At 41.1% G+C, this 19,269-nt stretch overlaps 1 long non-coding RNA gene and 1 pseudogene across 2 annotated transcripts; both read left to right on the forward strand.

Annotated features, from left to right (window-relative positions):
- The first annotated feature begins 2,342 nt into the window (after window positions 1-2,342).
- LOC148130491 (uncharacterized) lies at window positions 2,343-9,081 on the forward strand. Of its 2 annotated transcripts, none has more exons than XR_015749828.1 (2): window positions 2,343-3,063; window positions 8,958-9,081. It is a non-coding gene; the product is annotated as an uncharacterized LOC148130491 (long non-coding RNA). The 2 variants fall into 2 exon arrangements; XR_015749829.1 differs by having other exon boundaries at window positions 2,352-2,628.
- Window positions 6,187-7,307, forward strand: LOC148130492 (uncharacterized; annotated as a pseudogene).
- Window positions 9,082-19,269: the final 10,188 nt, after the last annotated feature.

Raw genomic sequence — 19,269 nt, forward strand, 5'->3', positions numbered from 1 at the left:
AGACACAAACTGAGCAATGTGATATATGTAGTACAATGCAGTGAGACATGTTCGCACCCAAACCAAACAACCTCAACACAAATTCAAAGCATAACATAGGAAAACAAACCCATCAGGACAAGATTCAGCAGTCCATCTGCATTTGAAAGACATAGGTTCACTCTTTTGAAGACAGCAAAGTCCACATTCTGGACAGAAATGTATGGTTTGAAAGAGGAGTCAAAGAGGCCATCTACATTACGATTGGACAGCCCTATGTCCACAGAAGGGAAGGGATACGACACCACCTATCTCCTGTTTATAACACAGTCCTTTCAGCAGTTCCAAGAAGGTTCCACACCCATTTGCTGTCAACGCTGAAGCTGACCTGAGCGAGGCCATTTTGAGGCTTCAGTGTTGCCACGCTGGAGCTGAGGGTAGGGAGGGGGAAATAGAGATAGAGGGGTCTCATAGCCAAAACAAAATACTTTCTCCTGGGAACCAAGGATATTCCCACAGGTGGCTGGGGAGAGGAGGGGCAATGTCAGCTGGCATCTAGATGGGATCTTGATTGGATCATGTGACTTTTTGGGAAAAGGGGAAACTTTTACTTTTAATTAAATGAAAACCGCAGGAATATTCAGAGTTGATTTTCACCAGGTTATGCCAATATGGTATGTCCAATAAACCAATTATTTGAGGAACCTACTTGCCTTGGAGCTCTGTTTATTATGGATATATTATTTGGAACCCTGACATTTGTACTATTCAGGTGACCTGAGGGCACAGATAAATCCCCAAGTGTCTTCAACAATGACTCTTGGAAAGAGTGCTAATGATCAGATGACTCCAGCCTCCATTTTGTCTCCAGTGCCTTTCTCCCAGCTTGGAACCTTTTACTTTTACATACTTAATATGTACAAGTAGTCCTCAACTTACAACAGTTTGTTTAGTGACTTTCAAAGTTACAATGGCACTGAAAAATGTGACTTATGACCATTTTTCATAGTTATGACCTTTGCAGCATTCTTATAATCATGTGATCAAAATTCAGATGGTTGGCAGCTGGTTCACATTTATGACCATTGCCATCTCCCAAGGTCATGTGGTCAACTGTTGCAATCTTCTGACAAGCAAAGTCAATGGGGAAGCCAGATTCACTTAACAATCAGGTTACTAACTTATCACCTGCCGTGATTTATTTAACAAATGTGGCAAAAAAGGGTGTAAAATGAGGCAAAACTCATCTAATACTTCTTCCTTCTCACAAAATACCTTCAGCCAGCTGAAATGAACTTTTTAGCTTCCACAGATAACCTTGCAAAAAGTATTCCTATTCAAAATGTTGTTTTAGCACACCTGCCTGCCTTGCCCGGACTGCCTGCTTCACCTGGACTGCCTCTCCTGGCCGCCGTTACTGAAGACACAGATCAGTGAGTGAGACCTCAAAGCAAAACCCAGTTGCCCCCTGCCGCCACTGCCAGCCCCAGTTGAGTCCCAATGACAACTCCCAGACTGCCAAGCCACCCTCACCAATGCTGCCTGCCTCACCAGGCCACCATCTTCTCCTGCCCACCATTGTTGCTGCCTGGCTTTCCACCACCGCTGCCAGCCTTGGTTGAGTGCCAACTCCTGGGCCACCCAGCCGCCCTCACTACCTGCCTCGCCCAGCCGGTGGCCGCCATCTTTGGCCGGCCGCCATCTTTGCATGTTCTGCCTGCAGTCCACCGCACCGTTGTTGCTGCCTGGCCTTCCACCACTGATTGGTGAGTGAGGAGGCAAAAGCAGCAAGCCCCGCTGGTCACCTACCTTCTCCTGCCACCGTCGCTGCTAGCGAAGTGCTGACTCCCGGGCCGGCCGCCCAGCCATCCTTGCTGCAGCAAGCTAAAGACTAGTCCCAACCGAGGACCCCAGCTTAGCTGCCTATCCAAGTTGCCTGTCTAACTTTTGGTGAGTTGCTTTTTCATTCTTTATATATTTATTTATTTATTAGTATCTGTTTTGGTTTTTATTAATCATAAAAACAAAACAGATACTAAAAAAATACATAAATAAAAATTATTTTACTATTATTGTTACATGTTGATACTTCTGTTTGTTATTAGGAAAAAGCAAAGGAAAAACTTAAGTGTCAATATGTAACAATAACAGTAGTGTAACAAAAAAAATCATTTATGTATGTATTCATGTTTTCAGTATGTCTACTGTTTTTATGATTAATAAAAAAAAACCTATACTAAAAAATTATTAAAAAGTATTTCCTAATTAAAATTATTTCCTAATAGGAAAAAGCAAAGGAGAAACAAATAGAAGTATCAACATGTAGGGACTTCCGGTGGTGAGGTCACAGCAGAGCGGAGCAGGATAGCGATCTCTGCAATCCTGTATCCAAATTTTTGTGCTTGGAAGCTCTCAGAGGCATTGTGAAACTTGGAGAGACACACGAATTAGAAGGGGAAGCCTAGGAGCAGAGTGGAGGAAAGCAACCTCCCACTGCGACTAGGGGAAGCCCTTTGAATCCAGCGCGAAAGAAACCCGGTATCTACGGCAGGTCCGAAGCTGTGACAGCCAGCTGCGATCGGGAAGCAGGAAAATGGATCAACGCAAGACATCAGAAGAAGAATGGCAGACTGGGACAGTTTTAGAGAGGTGAGATAAGAGAATCCTGTGAAAGAATTTGACAGAGGGAGTCTTCGGAGAGAGTGAATACAGCGGCTAATTGGCGGGGGATAGCAGAGTGAAAGTGAGAGTAGGAAATAGAACAGTTTGACAGCTGAGAGAGCACCGCAGAAGAAAAGATTGAGACTGTGAATAAAAACTTAAATTTTCTGCGATTTGGATTGATTACTAGCAGAGCAGAAAAGAGACATTAGAGAGAACAATTGGAACTTTAATGGAGAACTGTAGCTGAACGGAGAGTGGAACCATTTTGATAGAAAGCTGTGACTGTGCAATTTGAGAGTGAAAGTGACTAAGTAGTTAAAGATGACTGAGGAAACAGGAAATGAGGAAAGTAATGTGATGGTGTGCAGAAGAAAGGGAAAGAAGAAGGAAGGAAGAAGAAGAAAGCTGAATAATTTCTAAGTATTAAATTCAACAGTGTATATTGAAAGAAAAATCTAAAGATATGTATGTATGTATGTATGTATGTATGTATGTATGTATGTATGTATGTATGGTATTCAGCTTTGTTCGGGTATTTTCCCACGTCATTATAGTTGTGCTTTTAAAGTTGTAGCAATGTTTCGGCAGAATCCCATCTGCCATCATCAGGCTTCTGCATTGTGTTTGTCTATGAGTCAGACTACAGTTCGTCTCTTCAGATGAACACTATACAGAAGCCTGATGATGGCAGATGAGATTCTGCCGAAACGTTGCTACAACTTTAAAAGCACAACTATAATGACGTGGGAAAATACCTGAACAAAGCTGAATACCATGCATATGCATATACATATACATATACATATACATATACATATACACATACACATACACATACACACGTACATACATACATACATACATACATGTATGTATGTATGTATGTTGTGGCTCTGAGGTTTGAGCCTGCTTTGTTAGAGGACGAAGACTTGGACAATGAGGAAGAGGAGGATTTGGCTCTGAGGTTTGAGCCTGCTTTGTTAGAGGACGAAGACTTGGACAATGAGGAAGAGGAGGATTTGGAGTTGCCTTCCTCCCCAGGACTTTCCTCTTCGGCAAGACCTTCCTCCCTGATTGTCCCTCAGGTGTCAGCAGATAACCAGGAGGGGGTATCAGAGTCTCTGACTGAGGATCAAGCTGAGGAATGCTGGCTTGATGCGAGGCAACGGCACAGGCAAAAGTTCGAGTTGCAATGCAGAAAGAAAGGACGAATCAGAGACTGAGATGAGGGACTGACACGCCCCACAGGGAATAAAAGTGGGTGTGTTCGCTCTGGGAACTTGTTCGGGACAACGTGTTACTTAGTGAGAGAAGCTTCGGAATATCCTGTGTGTGGTGACAGCTTGTGATTTAGATTCTTGCTTTCTTGTCGGACTTGGCAGACAGCGTGTGTGAGACTGCCAAGAACTTTATCAGCTCAAGGAATTTAACCCTGTAATTACTGGACTTGCTTGCTTGTTTGTATTCAGTTGGAAATTTGGACTTCTCACCTCGTTGGTACAGGTGAGACATAACATTTTTGTCCCGAACCTTAACAAAAGCCATCTTTTGACCAAGATGGATCAACAGCAGCAGCAGCAGCAGCTTAACCAGCTGCAGAACGATAACCAGGTTTTGCAGCAGCAAATTACTCAGCTGATTAATCAAATCACTCTGCTGCAGGCTCGTGCTGCTCCTCCTGCCCCTCCCCGTAGGAAATGCCCGGTAGCTGTGCCGGATAAGTTCTCTGGGCAGCCTGAAATGTTCCCGGCTTTCATGGGACAGTGCCAATTGTTTATGGCTCTGAGGCCAGAGGATTTCCCTGATGACCGGGCTCGGGTGGGGTTTGTAATCAGCCTTCTGTCAGGCTCGGCTGCCAGGTGGGCCACTCCTTTATTAGTGCAAGACAGTCCATTGCTAACAGACTATCAGGGGTTTTGGCATCACCTGAGACTTATATATGAGGACCCCATACGGGCTCAGACAGTAGCCAGATGCCTGAAAGAACTTCGCCAGGGGAAACGCCCCTTGCAGGAGTTCATTTCAGAATTTCAAATGCTCTGTTTGGACTCTGCTTGGAATGATGCGGCTTTGATGGACGCTTTTCAGGATGGCCTGTTGGAGGACTTACAGGATGAATTGGTTCACGTGGAGCCGGCCCCGACTCTCGACGCTCTGGTGGTGCAATGTTTGCGCATTGACACCCGACTTCAACGGCGCAAGACTCGACGCCCCATTCCGGAGCAGCCATCCACCTAAATGCCACAGCGCCCTGTACAACCAGCGCCCCGGGTCTCCCACAGTGCCGTGGCCATGGCCGAGGAGCCGATGGAGTTGGGTGCGGTTCGACCTCGTTTGACGGCCCACGAATGCACACGGAGACTCCAGGGAGGTTTATGCCTGTATTGTGAGGGGCCTGGACACTTTGCAAATTCTTGTCCTATTCAACGACGGGGGGCACGCAGGCCTGTGCCTGAATCTAGACTTGATCAGTTGGGGAAACAAGGTTGGCCCAGCCTCGGGGAAACTCTAGACCAGACATGTATCAACCACCCACCTGAAGTAGCGGAGGTGGACTCTGGCCCCCCTCGACATTTACTTCTAGACACTCGGGTTTTCTTGCCGTCCCGGTCGGAGGGGATTCCCGCAATAGCGTTGGTGGACTCGGGGGCTACGACCAATTTTATGGACCAGGCTTTTGTGGCTCATTTTGACATTCCCTTGGTTTCGGTGGAGCCTCCAATAAAAGTTGAGACAATTGATGGGCGGAAACTTCGTGCTGGGCCCATTCATTTCGCTACCCAGCTGTTGCGCCTGGTCATTGGGGACCATGAGGAGGCGATTAGTTTTTATATCACAGCGGACCTTCATCTCCCCTTGGTCCTCGGAATGGCCTGGTTACGGTTACACGATCCTCAGGTGGCATGGGCGCAGAACACCATTTCGTTCCTGAGTTTACAGTGCGTGGACCATTTATGACACACCTGTGCTGGCCAGGACATCGCCGCCCCCGCTGTCTCCGTACCTCCTGAACTGTCTGATTTCTCAGACGTATTTAGTGAGAAGGAGGCGGATCGGTTACCCCCGCATCAACCCTATGACTGTCCCGTGGACCTTCTGCCCGATGCCGCACTACCCAAGGGACGCCTGTATTCTATGTCTGAGCCCAAATTGGCTGCCCTTTGTGATTTCTTGGAAAAGAATTTGGCCCGGGGATTTATCCGGCCGTCGTCGTCCCCTCTTTCTGCTCCCGTTCTTTTCGTTAAAAAGAAGACGGGAGACTTGCGCTTGTGCTGCGATTACCGCTGGTTGAACGCCATTACGGTGCGGAATAGTTATCCCTTGCCGCTCATTCCAGAGTTGATGGAGTGGTTACGGGAGGCCACTGTCTTCACCAAGCTCGATCTTCGAGGGGCCTACAACCTGGTGCGGATGCGAGAGGGGGATGAATGGAAGACGGCGTTTGGCACTTGATACAGCCATTTTGAGTACACCATGATGCTGTTTGGGTTGACCAACGCCCCCGCGGTCTTCCAGCACCTGATGAACAATGTGTTCCGGGACATGCTCGATCGGTTTGTGGTGGTGTACCTGGACGACATTTTGATTTATTCCAGGTCCAGGGACAGCCATTTTCAACAAGTTTGTCAGGTCTTGCAACGTCTTCGGAAACATCAACTCTATGAGAAGCTGGAGAAATGCCTCTTCTTCCAGACTTCCATAGAGTTCTTGGGGCACATCATCTCTCCCGAAGGCATTGCCATGGACCCGCGTAAAGTGGAGGCCTTGTGTAGTTGGGAACCCCCTCATCGAGTGAAGGACGTTCAACGTCTCTTGGGGTTCGCTAATTATTACTGGACCTTCATCCCAGGTTTTGCCAAGCTGACGGGTCCCATAACCCAGCTCCTTCAAAAGAAGGTCCTGTTCCACTGGGGGTGCCCGCAGCAACAGGCCTTTGAGGCTCTCAAGAAGGCCTTCATCGCAGAACCTGTCCTGAGGCATCCTAAGCCGCATCGTCCTTTTGTGGTGGAGACGGATGCGTCCAACGTGGCTATTGGGGCTGTGTTGTTGCAAGCCCCGGCGGATGGCGCACCTCTTTTTCCCTGCACTTACTATTCCCGGAAACTCACTCCTTCCGAGCGCAACTATACTATCTGGGAAAAAGAGTTGCTGGCTATCAAGGCTGCGTTTGAGACCTGGCAACATCATCTTGAGGGGGCCCGGCACAAGGTGGAGGTTCAGACGGATCATCGTAATTTGGAACACTTGTCCACTGCGAGGAAGTTGAACCAGCGACAGATCCGGTGGTCGTTGTTCTGTGCCCGGTTCAACTTTTCTGTGACTTATATCCCCAGTAGTCAAAATCAGAGAGCAGATGCCCTGTCCTGTAAACCTGAGTACCTTTGTCCCGAGGACCCCCTTCCTCCACGTACGCTGCTGCCACCGGAATCTTTGGTCGTTATCCAGGAACCAGTGGATTTGCGGACTCGGGTACGAGAGACGCAGCGCTTGGACGCTTGGTCGCAGCAGAGAATGGGGGAAATTGGACCTGACTCCCCATGGACTCTGGAGGAGGGCTTACTACGACATCGGGGCTGGTTGTACGTGCCCACGGGGACACTTAGAGCCCTTATTATGACTCAATGTCACGACAACCCTGCTGCCGGCCATTTTGGGTTTTTTAAGACCCTTCATCTTGTCACACGGACTTTTTGGTGGCCTCGAGTATGGCATGATGTCCACACCTATGTCGCGTCCTGTGTACCGTGCAGGCAAGTGAAAGCTGCGACGGGTGCGCCTCCTGGTCTCACAAGCCCATCACACAACCCATTACCCAAGCCGTTAAAACACAAGAGGCTAACGACCCAGGAGATGACAGCACAAGATCCAGGATATCTCTACAACAAAAGGCCATTACACAGCCCATTATACCAACATCAACTCCATCAACCAATCAAGAGGCTGCAGCACAGCCAACCAGCCCAGCACACCATCCCCACTACTTGTATATATAGAGAGATGGCAGCTCCGGTCACACACTGCTTGCACTGGCACTAAGCTGAAAGCACCAGCCTGAAGATGGCGAGTGGGACCTCGCCAAACGTTGCCTAGATACTTTGAATCTTACGCGGGAGAAAACCCGAATAACCAAAGATCCACATACAAATACCATGAGAACCTCAGAAAACATATATATATATATATATATATATATATATATATATATATATATATATATATATATATATATATATATATATATATATATATATACACACACACACACACACACACACACACACACACACACACACACACCCTGTTTCTCCAACAATACGGCCTCCCCCAATAGGAAGTCCCAGCATGTTTTATAGGCATGAAATGAAATTAAGCCCCTCCCCCCAAATTAAGGTCTATATTAAAACATGCGAAATGGGGGGGAATGGTGGGGGGGGCTTGCCGTTAGGAAGTACTTTTGTTGCACACCCGGATATGGTGCTGCCTGCGTTGACCCCGATATGAAGTGCCTCACCAATGCCGAGGTCAACATCCAAGCCATCGCCGCCCGCCTGAAGATGCAAGGGGGGGGAATTAAGTCACCTCCGAAAAGACGGCCTAGCCATTTTTTCGGGGCTCAAAAAAAAATAAAACCCAGCCTTATTATATGAGAAACACGGTATATATATAAACATACATACATACATATACATGTACATACACACACACGCACACACACACACACACACACATATATATCTGATTGCTTGCAAGAAGAATTAATTTATTTATCCTATTTCATAGATTGCTACATTCTTTATAACTGCTATACCCTATATATCCTTTATATCTCTCTACAATTTGATACCTTGGATAACAACTAATTAATTAATTGATGTATAACTAATTAATGGCTATATATTGACTCATAGACTTAATTGAACTATAAGAAAGTTATAAGATATAGTATATAAGAAAATAAAATAATAAAACACATATTTATCTATATTGCATTATATATGTTTACTATATAAGCTATTATATTTAGAATTATACTTAATTAATTTATTAAAAAGATTAAATAAGACAGAAAATTAAGAGGGTTACAGACTATCATAGATTATAAACAATAACGATATTTAGTTTTACATTGTTGTATAAATACATACACATATATATAAAGTGTGCATAAAATTAAGGAGAGACATTATTAAGTATATTAGACCTTGTAGTGATAAACTGAAGGGATTAGAATAAGATAAAAGGGAAGAGATAAACATAGAAAACGCAGAAGGGAGTTGATACAATGGATGATAATATTGAAAGACTTTCTTAAGAAAATAGGTAGATTTGGGAAGCCTAAGATGTCCACCACGACAACTACTGCTAAGATTGGGAAGAAAACAACATCCAACCCAACATCAACAATAACATCACCAGCAGGACAACGTTCGATAGAGGGCATGCTGATTCCTGAGAAGGCGAGTCAGGTATCAAATATGCAAACAATTCAAATGGCATTAATAACAATACAAGAAACGATGGTGAGAAACCACGCAAACTATAAAACTGAAATGGGGGAAATGAAAGGTAAAATATGGAAACTAGACAAGAAGATAAGTACAATCCATCAAACAGCAGTAAAGATGGAACATAAAATGAAAGCAGTGGAGGCAAAGGTCGAACAAACAGATAAGAAAGTAGAATCAATAGAACAGAAATTAATGGGAGAGAACAGGAAATTAGAAGAGGCAATTGCATATTTGGAGATGGAAAAGGCTGATTTCTTTCTCAGATTTCAGAATGTAACAAAAGAAGGGGGGGACTTGCCCAAATTAATGGCAGATCTCATAGCAGAAGCGTTACAAAAAGAGGGCCAAGAGGTACGAAGTGAAATCGATGAGGTATATAGAATATATACCAACTATACAAGATGTTTTAGACTTCCAAGAGAGGTTCATATACGATTCTCAAAGAAACAACTGAGAGATGAGATATACAAAGTGACAAGAGACAAACCGCTGATATTCAAGGGAACAGAAATTGTAATGTTGAAACAAATTCCAAGAAGAATAAGGGAACATAGAAAGAAATACAGATTCCTGGCCACCCAACTGAATAAGAATAACATCCTGTTCAAATGGCTCATCCCAGGGGGAATGTTAATATCATGGCAGGATACAAATTTTAAAATAGACAGTATAGAAAAAGCAAGGGAATTCTTTGAACTGTATGTGGTATCAGGAGAAGACCAGAACAGCAAAGAGGAAGTGGAAAGTAGGAGCCAAGAAGAAGATCGGGTGGAAGAAAGAGAAACAGAACAAGAGGAAAGAGAGCAGGAAGAAGTGAAAATAAGCTTCAACAGGAAACAACTACAGAGTAAGATGGCGGAAGAAATCAAATTGATTATCATTAACATCAACGGTTTAAATTCACAAATTAAGAAGAAAAAACCAATAACTAAACTACAGAAATTGAACTTAGATATTATATGCCTCAAGAAACACAAAGTCAGAAACATCAAAGTAAACTGTTAGAAGCACCAAAGTTAGGAGATTTATACGTATCTCTAGCCCAACAAAAAAAAGAGGGGATAGCAATATACATTCGGAAGCCCACATTTACAAGCAAAACAGGGTATATGCAGATGAGGAGGGTAGGATTTTGATGTTAGAAGTTTATATAAATTATAAGAAAATGTTATTGACAGTGATATATGCACCAAATGAGAAACAAGAAAATTTTTATACTGAACTATACAGAAAATTAGTAGAACAGGAATATGAGAACATATGTCTGCTAGGTGATTTCAATGCAATAGCTAATTTAGGAAAAGATTACAATAATGGAAATCCAGGGGGAAAAAAGGAAAAGGAAAACATTACCAAAAGTATTCTATCAAATGGCGGAAGAATTAGGATTAAAAGATATATGGAGAGAAAGAAATCCAGACAAAAAACAGTATACTTACTATTCAACACCACACACATCATGGTCAAGATTGGATATGTTATGGACAAATGGGGAAATGGAACGTAATGTAAAAGAAATAGAAATTGAATCTAACACATGGGTGGACCATAATCCCATTAAAATAATTTGGAAAGGATTGAAAAAAAAACAGAAGATGGATGCTAAACAAGAAGATCCTAAAAGAAAAAGAATGTGTTAAGATGATGGAAAAAGAATTGGAGTTCTTTCTGAAGGAAAACAAAAAACAACAAACATCAATTCCAAACCTATGGGACATGACTAAAGCATATATCAGGGGCCTAGCAATTTCATATAATACACGTAGATATAAGGGAAAAAAAGGAGAACAATCTAAACTACTAGATACTCTTAAGGAGTTAAAAAAACACCACATAATAAGACAGCAAATACGGAGAGGATAATGATTAGACATAAATTGAATATGTTAGCACAAGATGAATGGTTACAGGACACGAAAAAGATAAAACAGAATTATTTTGAACACGCGAACAAGCCAGGAAGATGGCTAGCCTATAGACTTAAGAAAGAAAAGGAAGAAAGATCAATCCAACAATTGAAGGATGCTGATGGTACGTTACAACATCAAACTGAAAAGAAAAAACATATTGTTAAAAGTTTTTTTGAGGAATTATATAGTCGGGAAGACGTACCAGAGGGAAATATCCAACATTACTTAGAAGGAAAAGGGCTACCTGTGATCCCGGAAGAGGATAAAGAAGAGATAAACAGGGAAATAACATTAAGAGAACTGCAAGAGGCAATCCTGAAACAGAAAAACAATAAAACACCAGGACCGAATGGTCTCCCAGGGGAACTGTATAAAACACTCCAAGAAAAATTAGAAATGCAATTATTAGAACTCTATAATGAGGTACTGACGACAGCAAAATTACCTAAGTCATGGGGGGAGACATACATAACATTGATCCCAAAAGAAGATTCGGACCATCAACTAATTCAAAATTATAGGCCCCTATCCCTTTTAAATGTTGATTATAAAATATTTATGTCCATAATGGCAGAAAGATTGAAAAAAACCCTTAATCAGATCATTCATAGCGACCAAAATGGATTCTTACCAAATAGACAAATTAAAAATAATACCAGAATGGTATTGAATATAATAGAATATTATGAAGCAAACCCAGGAAAACAATTGGCAATGATCTTCCTCGATGCGCAAAAGGCATTTGACAATGTTAATTGGAAGTTCATAATACAACAATTAAAAAGCATGCAATTTGGCAATAAATTTATTAAATTGATTTCGACAATTTATACGACACAGATGGCTAGTGTAATAATGAACGGTGACAGAACGGAAACATTCAAGATCAACAAGGGAGTAAGGCAGGGATGCCCACTGTCACCCCTTCTCTTTATTCTTACCTTAGAAAACTTATTAGAAAACGTTAGGAAAAATGAAGAAATCAAAGGGGCTTTAATTAAAAAGGAGCATTATAAGGTACAGGCATTTGCCGATGATATAGTATTTTTTTTGGGAAGATCCAGAGGATACGGGAGTAAAATTAATAAAGAAAATAGAGGAATTTGGCAAGGTCGCAGGCCTTTCGATTAATAAAAACAAAACAAAATTATTGACTAAAAATTTAAAAGATAAGCAAAAAAAAGAATTAGAAGAAAAATGGGGAATGCAAAGTGTGAAAAAGGTAAAATATTTAGGCATTTGATTAACAGCAAGATGCTCTTCAATCAAAAAAGATAACTATGACAAATTAATAATACAAATCAAAAAAGAATTGGAAATGGGGAAATTACAACTATCACTACTGGGGAAAATTGCGGCAATTAAAATGTCTACCCAATCAAAAATGCTATATCTTTTTCAAACTGTACCAATAAGATTGGATAAAACCTAGATCGAATAATAAGTAAATTTGTTTGGGATGGGAAAAAAGCTAGGATAAAAATGAAATTGTTACAGGACAAAAGAGAAAGGGGTGGCTTTGGACTCCCTGACTCCCTGGGAAATGTATTATCAGGCTGCATTAAAGATTGGATCAACTTGGAAAATAGAAGAGTATTGTCGATAGAGGGTCACGACTTGCAAAGAGGGTGGCACAGTTTCCTATGGAATGGGAAATGTAAACAGCATGCATATTTTCAGAGACACATGATTAGAGATTCATTAATTCAGACATGGAACAAGATTAAAAAGAATCATTATACTAAAATACCAAACTGGCTGTCAACTATGGAAGCACAAATCTACCCAAATGCAATGGATCTGGGGAAAAAGAGGAATTACAAAGACCTATTAGACACACAAGGAAGATTAAAAATGAGACAAGAATTACAGCAACAAAATATAAAGATAGATTGGTGGCCATACATGCAAATTCAGGCGAGATATCAGAAGGACAAAGAACAATTTGGTTTCTGCATGGAAGAGCATCAATTAGATAAAATTCTACAAGAAATGAAAAAGAAAATGATTTCAATAATATATAACTTTCTATTAGATTTTAAAATGGAAGAGGAGGTGGTCAAAGAGACGATGGTGGTTTGGGCAAAAAATGTTGGCCACAATATAGACCTGGAAAATTGGGAGAGAATGTGGGGATCAAATTGCAAACTAATTACATCTACAGCATACAAGGAAAATCAATACAAAATGTTCTACAGATGGCACCTTCCTCCCGCTAGATTGGCAAAAATGTTTAATTCAGACCCAAATTGTTGGATGTGTGGAAAAGAAAAAGGCACTTATTTTCATACCTGGTGGACATGCCAGGAAGTGAAAAAATATTGGAATACAATTAGACAATGGATAGAAGAAATCACGAATCAAAAAATTGAATTTAATCCGGAAACTTTTTTATTAGGTATAATAACACAAAAATGCAATAAAACAGATAGATATATTATGTTACATATATTAACACCTGCAAGGATTTCGTATGCACAACTCTGGAAGGAAAAAAGGGTTCCACCGGAAGGCATGGTTATAAAAAAAAAAAAAAAAAAGATTGTATAGAGATGGACAGGCTAACGATGAAAATAAAAGACAGAGAAGATTCAATTTATTATAGGGCCTGGGATACCTGGTGTGAATGGTTTAGAAATAAAAAGAAAATAAAATGGCAATTAGGAAAAGAATGAGGGAATATGTAAATATGTAAATATACCATGGAGAAGATTGAGATGTAAGGATAAAAGATATTGATTTATAGTAAGAGTAAGATGTAATGGTAAAGGAATAAATAAATACATATACTGAAAAATGTGAGGAGGTGCAAAAGATGTCTTGATGTTGATAACAACGTATAAAATTTTATTTTATGTTTTTAAAATTTGGAAACTTAATAAAATTTATTTTAAAAAAAGAAGTATCAACATGTAACAATAATAGTAAAATAATTTTTATTTATTTATTTATTTATTTTAGTAACTGTTTTGTTTTTATGAATAAGTATTGGCAGGCAGGGCATATATCATTTAGAAAAAAAGGAAAAACAAGTATCAACATGTAACAACAGTAGTGTAACAAAAAAAAAGTAAATTTCTTTGTATTGGCTTATTTCTAATTCTGTTAATTATATCAACCCTCTGTATTTAATTCATACATAGCAATAAAGTTCTTTCCACCAACATTCAAATTAAGAATGGAATATAAAATAAAATCTGAATGATAAAATATAAATAAAAGTGAAACAAGTAAATGTGATCACCTGGGACGTTGCACAAAGGCAACACAGTCAGATAATCAGTAGGAGTCCCTTTATTAGCTCCAACTGTGCCCCCACTGTCCTGGGTTACCTTCTGGGCTGGAGAAAAACTATCCCAGGAACAGCCTTTGGCTGCAGAGAATCAAGTCCAAAACGTGGTCAACAAAAACTGTAACTATAAATCCAATCAAGGCAAGATGAGATAATTAGTCTGGCAGGGCAAGAGAAGGAATTCCAGATGTGAAAGAACAGCAGTAATTCAACACAGTTGGGAGGATGCCAGGAACACAGATAACTAAGTCAACACAAGATAAACTCACATTTGCTCCCAGCAGCTACCGCACTCAACATGCATTTCTTTTAAACTCTCATTCCCAGGTGTGGCTAATGAAGGGAATCAGGGCAGGGGTGGGATTCAAATTTCTTAACAACCGGTTCTGTGGGTGTGGCCTAATTTGTGGGTATGGTTTAGAGGTCATGTGACTGGCTGAGTGTGGCTGGGTGGTCATGTGAGTGGGATGAGCATGGCTAGGTGGTCCTTGCTTAATGGCCAGTTGCTTAGCAAGTGTTCTAATTTACAACTGACCTCCCCAGAGCTACTTGACCTGTTTTTGGTGTTTTGATAGTGATGCACACATACACACACACACACACACACACACACACACCAGTTGCAACATCCCACAGTCTTGTGACTGAGGTTTTCTATGTTTTTTGCCAGTTTCCAACAATTTCTTCTGGTTTCCGGTTAAAAATGCCCATTGGGGAAAATGGACTTGTTTAACAACCAGTGTATGCTTAATGACTACAAGGTTAATTTAATGACCATGGTGTTTGTCTAACTCAGGGGTCTGCAACCTTAAAACTCAAAGAGCCATTTTTCTATTTTCTTTTAAACTGGTATTTCTCTCTGTGTGTCTCTTTCTTTCTCCCTCTCATCTCTCTCTCTCTCTCTCTCTCTCTTTCTCTTTCTTTTTTTTGGTAAATTTTATTTGAGTTTTCACAAAGAGAAAAAAAATACAAATAAAACATCTTTTTTGAAAGTAGCGTAATCCCTGGTTACATTTCTTCGTACAGACACAAATTCAGGTTCATGCTCATTTTTATATTCTATTCCATATCTTATTACTATTTTACATTTTCTGCATAGCTTCTCCCCTCTTTTAATTTTCTCAATTTTATTTTAATTATCTCATCTCAATTCAAATCATTGTATTTATATTTTTTATCTGTCCTGTTTCAATTATCTATTATCTTTTCTCATTAAACAAAATTTCTCCTGTAGTTACTGATTGGAGTATGACGCCTTTATATCTTTTCCCTAAAGTTGTAACATTCAATATAATACATAACTTCCATTTGGATTCTGCTGGGTACATTCTTAAAATACACACTGTATTCTTAAAAAAATATATAAATGTATATAATTAAAACAATATTCCATTCCAATTCAATTCTATCATTAATATTAATATTCATTAAAGTCTTAACATCTTTAACATTACTTTTCAATTAAATATCATACTTCTATGGGAACAATTATAAACTTTCTGTAGTTAATTCCCCCCCCTTCACTTATATTTTATAAAATATTGACTAATTAAAATGTTCCTGTTCCTTCCTAATTCAATTTTCTCATTTATTTTATTTCACTTATTTTATTCACAAACATTTCACTAAATTACACTAACTATTTTATCCCTCGTTTTAATCATACGTTGTTTCCAATGTTCTAAAGTTATTTCTATTACTAATAGAAATTCTTCTCTCTCCCCTTTTTACCCCCTTGTCTCTCTATCTCTATTTCTCTCTTCTGTATTCCCCTTTTCTGTTGCTTTCCAGTATTATACTTATTTTTCAAATTATTTTTCTTTTCTTTGGTTGTTTTTTTAAGTCTTAAATTCTCCATTCTCTTTCCCCCCTTTCCTTTTTCTTCCCCACATAGAATTACTTGTTCATTAAAGATGGCTTCTTCTTTGTCCCAGTCTTCTTGTTTTGCAGTCTTTTCTTGTTGTTTCTCATAGTTCCAAATCTCCATTTCTAAGAATTGAAAAACGAAGCCAAAAGAACCCTTCCCTTCTTGTGCATCTTCTTTGTACTTTTTAAGTTCCATTTTCAATTCATCCAAAAGTGGTGCCATTGTATAAATTTTTAAACAACCACCCAATTGATTTTAGTCATTCAAATATAATAACCAAAAATCCAAAAATCACCAAATAATCCAAATACACACAAGCTGTTTCTTTTTTGCTCTTTTTTTCCACTTTCTCTTCCTGGGGTTACTATTTAGTTGCAAAGTTTCAGTTAAAATGTATCTTTTAGAAGTCTTGTTGAAGTTTTACTTTATTCTTTTTAATTTCAGGCAGTCTCCTCCCTCTTCCAGATCCTGCCCTTATTCTTTTTCTCTCCCTTCCTGCTTATGAAAAAGAAAGTTTTTAATGTCCAGAAATCTTTATTATCCCTTTTGGCATTTTGTTTTATTTTCAGCTTAATTGCCTATTGATGTCAAAGCAGATTTTTCCGATTTCTTATTTAAGTCTCTTAGTTGTCAGTATAGGGAAGGAGAGAGAGAAAAAAAAAAAAGCTAAACCTTTCCCTTTTCCCTTTCCTTCGCTGCTTCCGACTCTTCTTTGGGAACGATGTTATTTTTTGTAAGTTTAAATTCCAGGGTACCTTGGTTGTTGCTTTTACAATTTAACCCGGTCAGCCAAAACTTTCACTTCTTATCTTCCTCCTACACGTTCTTTTCCAGTTGAGTTCTTCTTTGTGGTGGCCATTTCTGACCACCACTGCTACCACCTTCGGGAAAGGGAGTAATGGCCAGCTGAGGAGGAGAGATGCAGCTCTCCTCGACCCTTCTGGTGGTCTCCCCCCTCTTCACCACCTCTACGGGGTGGCTTAGCCCTGAAACCAGCCGGCTCAGGGCGCTCCAGCGGCGAGCCCAGACAGAAACTGCGCATGATCACGGATTTCTGTCTGTCACCGAAGCCCTTCAAACCGGAAGACTCTCTCTCTTTCTCTTTCTTATCTCTATCTTTCTCCCTATCTCTGTCTCTCATCTCTCTTTCTGTCTCTCATCTATAACTGCTAAGATTGGAAGCTGTTTTTAATAATCCTATTTCTTTGCAATTTTTTCACACACATTTGTGCATATGTATCCAATACTCTTTCTTCCTTTCCGCTATGTATTCAAAATGGACAATGAGTGTGTGTGTCTGTGTGTGTGTGTGTGTGTGTGTGTGTGTGTGTGTAGCATGTGTATATGTGTGTTATGTATGTGTATGGATATGTATATATATATTTCACTTTTAATGTGTGCCAGTGTACTTACAGTAAAAAAATGAAAATAAAAGTTATCTTATCCTATCTTCCTTCTTTCCTTCCCAACCCCATTCCTCCCCACACCCTATTTTGTGTTGGCTTGCCAGCCAAGTACTTATCATGTCTGATCCTATTTAGCTTTCTAAAATTAGCCTACTGAAATAAATACCAAACTAAACTGCACAACTATTATCACTACCTTGCACCTGATTTCAATGTAAACAGCCAATCTTCAGTATCACTAAATTTTGCTAGGTATCTGCTGCATGTTATTTTCTCTTCCTTGATAATCTAGTCTTAGCTGGGGAAAACAGCCTGGAAAACAGCTCAGTGCAGAGAAAAATCATGCATCTCTCCATATTCCTTTCTCCGCGAGCAGCCTTGTCCCCTCCTCCTCATTTGTGAAGCGCACCTGTCCCGGGACTCACGCTTATCATACCTGTGGGGGGGTGGGGGATGCAGCAGCAGCAAGGCGGCAATGGCGATGGCAGCAAGAAAGGCAATGGTGATTCCGGCGGCATCGGGGCTTCCAGGACCAGCTGCCATCAGCTGTCCCAGACTCAATCAATGGGAGATGTGCTGGCACGAGCCTCCCTACATGTTCCTTCCTGCTGCTCTTGATGGGAGAGCAAGAGAGTTTTTCCTGGCACAGAGAAATGCTTGCAAGTCCCCCTCCCATTGGAAACTGCTCCCGAGCAGCAGAGAGAAGCAGGATTCAACCTGGCTGCTTCTCTGCTGCACAGGAGCTGCTTCCAATGGGAGAGAGAGTTGCAAGCATTTCACCGTGCCAGGAAAATCTCTAGCTCTCCCAGCTAGAGCAGGAGGTAAGAGAAGCAGCCGTTAACCTGACTGGAGCCTACATGAGGCTCTCCACATGTTCCCCAGCAGAAGGCAAGTGGTGGGGGAAAGGTGACCAGTGGCAGCAAAAGGCAAGTGGAGGAGAAGGCGACCAGTGGCGGTGGCAAAAGGCAAGTGGTGAGGGAAAGGTGGCGTCGTGGTGGCAAAGGGCAAGTGGGGGGGAAAAGGTGACCGGCAGCGGCAGATAGGTGACCAGGGCTTGCAGAACCTCACTCCCTCAAGGAGATAAGTTCAGGCAGGGCTGCAGCAGAAGGCAGGTAGCAACGGCTGGCCTGGTGGGCGTACAAAAGCAAGCTGCAGGCAGCAGTGTCACCCATGTGCCAGAGGCCTGATTTACCAGTTCTCCAAAATACGGAAAATCATAACAACTGGTTCTACCGAACTGGTCCCAACTGGTAGAATCCCACCCCTGAATCAGGGCCTTTTCCTCCCCTGTAAGCCATGCAACCCATGTTGTTCTCTTCTCTGTTGCTCCCTGCATGCCCTAGGATGAAGAGGTGGTGGGTCTGGATCTTCCTCTGAACTCCCTCTTCCTTGCTCTATCTCTCCCCTGCTCTGTCCAGCCAGACTTTGCCCTTCCCCAGTTTCCTTCACAGCCAACGGAGCCACACTCCCACTCCCTGTTAGCTGTTCATCTTCCTCCTTGGATTCAGACTCCAACAGGGTCATGACAATAAAACTAAAAAGTAATAAAAGAAAATCTGGATAAAATATTTTGAAATCAGGTGGGTTTTTTTTAGCCTATACCTATCTAAGTTTGGAATCCAGATTCTCATTCTGATTATCT

Source organism: Notechis scutatus, chromosome 5 (genome assembly GCF_049901735.1).
Source record: "Notechis scutatus isolate UNSWTSFEM ecotype Mainland chromosome 5, rNotScu1.2, whole genome shotgun sequence".
Lineage (NCBI taxonomy): Eukaryota > Metazoa > Chordata > Lepidosauria > Squamata > Elapidae > Notechis > Notechis scutatus.